The sequence below is a fragment of the Papaver somniferum genome, chromosome 5 (genome assembly GCF_003573695.1).
Source record: "Papaver somniferum cultivar HN1 chromosome 5, ASM357369v1, whole genome shotgun sequence".
NCBI lineage: Eukaryota > Viridiplantae > Streptophyta > Magnoliopsida > Ranunculales > Papaveraceae > Papaver > Papaver somniferum.
Window position 1 is genome coordinate 196439922 of NC_039362.1, and position 6000 is coordinate 196445921.

Genomic DNA, 6000 nt, shown 5'->3' on the forward strand with positions numbered 1-6000 from the left:
ATAGGAGCTACAAAAGTTAAATTTATTTATTTTTTGTATTACATATGTATTGATAGTTTTATCATTAAAATTGACAAAGGGGGAGATTGTTAGAGGATTGCTCGGTCGAACTCGCATGCGTTGCTATCTCAAGCATGTTTGTCAATGTTAGTGATCAAAACTATAAGTCTTGATTTCTAGTCTACTATAGCTAAGGTCTCGTACTAGGATAGAAAGGGTAGTTGAGCTCAAGAACTCCATGTCAATCATCATACAAGACGAATGACTACTTAAGGAATCGGTGGATCTTCATCGACTAAAAGGTATGTGGATACTTGAAGTTATCTATCACTCAAAAGTCTATTTATCTCCTATCTTGAGACAAAAGTCGTTTTTCTATATAGACTTAGATTATACATATTTGCTATTTCGAGCCGAGTTTATCTCGCCTATCTATTTCTCGAAATATGTGTTGGTAAGCTTTCACTTTAGCCAAGTTCATCTTTACCTAGTGACGAAAGTCATGACAAGTTTCAATCACTTTGAAAATTACTTACATAACAACTATAGAATATCAATGTCCTCTAAGAATATTTCAATGATTCAAATGAGAGTTTAGGTTATATAACCATTGGAGGACATAAGCATTGTTGCGGAAACACATATATGTATAAGTCCTTATTCCTTGAACCGAAGTTTGCGAACTTTGGTGATCAATAGAACCGGCATGGTGGCGTGAGCCAAGTCCGCGAACTGGTGGAAGTTCTCGCCCCGAGAATTTCTGCTGGAGTTTGTGAACTCCGTCTGGGAACTTAAGTCCACGAACCCAGTCCGTGAACTTGAGTAGGTTATATCTAAAAACGATGTTTGTGAACTTATATATAAACTAAGGAATGCAAAATGCAAACCGTGGCTATATAGTTCATGAACCGATTCGAGTGAATCAAATCGTTTTTGCTTCAATTGTGTCTTGTGTAGTTACATAAGATTTCCTTGTAATTCAACAACTCTCTAACTAGTTCATTTGAGTCACTTGAACTAGTTATGGTGAAGAAGAATATGGTTGATATGAAAGTGATCATATGGCTAACCATTTGGTTGACTATTGTTGAACCAACAAATGCACAAGTTTGGGTACAATTACACAAGCCTAGAATCGTGCATTTCATTTGTGTGTAACAAGCTAGTTTTAGATATAACGGTTGAAAGATATTAGCTTGAATCTAAATCAGGTTTTCATCTAACGGTGAATATTGAATGCTTTGTTACCAAGCTAACATTGATTGCAAACCCTGATTTGAAAGACTATATAAGGGAGAACTCTAGCAACTGGGAAGCCTAATCCCCACACCTTCTGTGTGATACTACTTGTGCTAAGCTAGAGTCGATTCTCCTTTAACCTTTGGTTTTTTCTTCTAAACCAGGTTAACGACTTAAAGACTTCATTGGGATTGTGAAGCCAGACCGATACTACTTTCTCGTAGTTGTGTGATCTGATCTTGCCGTTTCTATCGTACGAGTAAAATTGTAATAACTGGCTTCAGATTGATATCTCCGATAGGCAAGATATAAAAGTAATCACAAACACTTCGTCTCATCGTTTGTGATTCCACAATATCTTTTTTCGTTGCGTCGATTAAGATTATTGTGAGGTGATTGATAATACTAGGATGTTCTTCGGGAATATAAGTCTGGTTTATCAATTGTGTAGTTGCACGAAATCCTACACTACACCCCTCATATGATTTCATTATTGCTCAACTCATTTTTAGATTTACACTCTTAATTTTATTGATCAATCTTTGAATGTTCTTACAAGAAAAGATAAAGGAATCAAGAATGACCTTTGCTCTAGACTTTCTCTCTCCTATTTACTTGTTTCTTACTCAAAAATATATCTCTCTTTTCTTTACAACTTGAACGACTATTTATAGGGAAATACATAGTGGATGACATCTAATCTGTCCTTTATTTTCGGATATGGTCTGCGACATTCTCGCAACCTTACAAATGTTAATCTCGCAAGCTCTCTAATTTTCGCTGGACTATCACATATTTCTCGTGATTCTAGCTGACGTCGTTTATCGTATCATTTCTGAAATTATTCTGCGACACTGTTGTGTTGTGTTGTTGATAATTTCGCTGAAACATTATCGTTGCGAGATTCTGATCCTACATCTTGCCTCTTCTCATATCTTCTCTGCAAAGTAGAGAATTATGTGAGAAATGCCGCAGCTGTTCATCTCTTCATATTCTGCATTTATCACACGTATTCTTTCTTCCATCTGTTTCTTGACACGCCTTCTGTAACCGCTGCTTTTCAACCGCTCACGTCTTTTCTTCTTAATGGAGTTTATTTCTTCGAGTAAAAAAAATCTCCTTTATATACTCTTCTTACTCTTCTTTCCACTTTCTTTTTACTTTCTCTTCTCTTTTTATTCTCTCATCTCTGCAACTCTGTTATTCTTCTGCAAGTTCTTCTACTGTAATTTTCCCCCCTTCAATCTTCTTACTTTTTATTCATTCCCATCCTCTATATTAAAATATGCCTCCAAGTGGTCATAGACATGAGAAGAATTTAAAAGATGTCCAAAAAGATCTTGCTGAGAAAGGTTTCACACTCTCTACCATTCATGGTGATCAGTATTGTGATGATCAATCAATCATAATTTCGCTTGGTCAGATTCTCGCAGGTCTCCCCATTCCTCTTTATGACCCAGATCTTCCTCTATTCTATGAAATTCTTGCTCAATCGGGATTTTCGCGAGCTATCTTCCAACTGAGTGGGGACTGCATCCGTATAATGCTAGATTTCGCTAACCGTGGTGCTGGTAAAGGATCTCTGTACTCCAAAGAACTTAGGGATCCTAAATTCGCAGACCTAGAGATAATTGCTGAGAAATATACAGTAGCGAGTTTCTTTGAGAACTATGAACTGATCTCCATGAAGAAAGAGAATACTCGCTGGGGTATTCGCTTAAAAAGGAAAGATAACATTGATAAAGCTAAAATTCTCATGCAAGACATTGACTGGCATTCTGGTAAGAACACAACTCCTCGCCAATCCAAAGATGATAAATGGTGTGTTTTTCCTTTAATGCTAAAAGGACCTTACATTGCTGGGTCAAATGTTCTTCCTGCACATCTCGCTGCTTATCAACCTTGGGTTTTCTCTTGGCCCGAGAAGGAGAAAGAGGTATGTTTCTTCCCGTTTAGATCACTTTGTATTTCTTTATTTGTCTTTATTATTTTGTTCGCTAACTCTTGCGACATTCTGCAGATCCAAAAACTGAAAGATAGTTATAACAGGACTGGGAAAGCTAGTACTCTGTTAGCTTTTCGCTCATACACAGATGAGGTAAGAAATATTCTCTTATGATTTTAAACAGTATACCGTTGCTTCCATTTCTTATTTCTATCTGTGTGTGAAGATTATTGCTGAAATAGAAGAACCTGCCGATGTTGTGAAGACTGGTGATAAAGGATAAGGTGCTCTTCGCGGGGAAAAATAAATTGGTCCTCCTTCAAAGAAAAGGAAAGTCTATTCTTCTTCTCCTTCAAATATTCCTTCTCATGAAAATTCCGAAAGTGACAAGGATGATGAGGATAATGATGACCTTGCCGCAAGTGAAGATTTTCCACCTGAATCTTCTATGGCTAAGCTCTCTGGCCTCTTTTATGATTCTCTGCAAGGAATGGGAGATAACCAATTCGCTAATACCTGCAAATCTCTCGCTACAAAATTTGCGATATCCCTTTATTAGATGGTGATAGTTCTCTTCGTGGAGTTTCTAGATCAGTGACTCCCGACTTCTTGCATTCTCTTAATAGTCTGGTATACTTTCATCCTTTTACTTCTTCATTATCATAACTCAAAATCTCTTTCTATATTAATATTTTTTATATTTTATCGCAGGCTGGAGAAGCTTCTTTCGATGTTGCCTCAGATCTAGAGAGGAGAAGCGAAAATCTTGAAAAGAAGAATCTTCAATTTCGCACAAAGAATGAAGAATTGGAAGCTGAAGTTAAAGGTCTTCGCGATAAAAATAGACAACTAGAAATTGATTCTTCTTCGTATAAGAACAAAATCTCTAGTCTTCAGCAAGCTAATAATCAGCTTTACGGTATGTTACTTTTCACTTTTCCCTTCATTCATTCATCCTGTTGTTTTATCTTATTTAAATGATCCTTTTTGCAGACATTTATGGTATTTCTAATGAAGCTACCCTTCTTCGTTCATTTCCTAATGCCTTGGATAATGATACCCTTCTTGAGCGTCTTAATAATTCCTTAAATAGTTTCTCAAATGATAGAATTTCATCTCTTTCTCTGAATGAGCTTAGATCTAAATTTCGCCTCTTAGAAATTGATCATAGATCTAGTTTAGGCTTAGCCAACCGATTTAAGCGTCTCTTTCTTGATTTAAAGAGAAAACCAATGAATTAAGAACCAAAATTAGCGGTCTCATAGATGATAAAGATTGCATCTCTGATCAAGGTGCTAAGGCTTTGGCGAAATTCCAAGAGACTCTTCTTGAAGTTCAACTTGAACGAGATTAAGCTAACCGCAAGAACATCGAGCTCTGCGAAAGGGAAAACCAAATTCGTTCTCGTCTTCTTATAAGTAATGAGGATGAATTTGTTTGGGATGCGAAAATCTTAGATGATTCAGAAAATATTTAGGTGTAAATGTTAGTCTCCAAGTTGAGCATACAGCCTTGATTACAGATATGATTTCTGACAGCGAAGGTTACTAACTGCTCTTTTTTACTAATCTTCTGCTTCTTATGAATTTTCATCAAGTTAATAATTGATTGTCTTTTGCTCGCAGATTCTGAAAGTAGATATCGTGAAAACATTGAGGAACTGGAAGCTTAAAAGGAGGAACTCGCAAAGAATCTTTCTTCTCGCAACGACAAGTATTCTATATTAAATAATCAAATCAAGATCACTGTTGCGAATTTTAAGAATGATGCTATGCATTTTCGCAATCAAACTATCCAAATGGTTTGTGACGATCATAATATGCCTCATTCTAATTATCCTTGTCTCTTGGAAGCGATCCCACAGAATACTCCCAGTCTGATTATTTCTGATAGGGAAGCTGATGATGAAGAATCTGATGGTGATGAAAATTCTGACGCAGACGAAGAAGGGAACAAGTCTGATGAAGATAATGAAGGATCAACTAAGAAGTAGTCTTTGTTTCTTTCTTTGATTCTCTGTAATACTTGTACATTTATTCCTTCTTTCTGTATATTTGTGTTTCTTTCATTTTGACCTGCATTCATTAAAACAATTCTTCCTTGCAATACAATTAATCAATATAATCATTAATTTTTGATTCTTTGAGTAAATCTATCATATGGAGACAAATAACGTTTTCTAATTTCATTGATTCCCATACTTGCCTCTATTATTTGTATCCAAGTGAGAGATTTTATAAATTTTTCTTATTTTATGCCTCAATTTCGCGGTTAATTATGTATAATTTCGCTATCTTATGCGAAGTGAATTTTGATTCTTTTCAAAATCTCATTCTTGTGTGGTCTTATTTTGCCTTCCTAATTAAAGGTCTTATTATTCCACCTCTTGTCATTGCGACAAAATCGCAGGACGTCCTTGCACTTTCATGCAAAAACCCATTGATCTTGCCTTAACTTTTTTTTTTGTATGGTGGACTCTTCAGGAATGTTGCGACAACATGACAGGCCTAAATATTCTTGCGAAAATAAAGCCCCATGACATTGTTGTCTTGCGACTAAATCGCAGGACGTCTTCGCACTTTCATGCGAAAACCCATTGATCTCGTCTTATCTTTTTCTTTTGTATTATTGCCTCATCAAGATTGTTGCACAAATATGACAAGCCTTAATACCCTTGCGAATAAAAAGCCTCATGACATTTGCGTCTTCAGACACTTATCAGCTCCCTAATGGAGGGTTCCGCCCTTATCTCCCCCTGGTTTCCCCTTCAAGGAGGCGTACTTCTACCATACAAGGTTAGCTCCTCCCATCCAGTC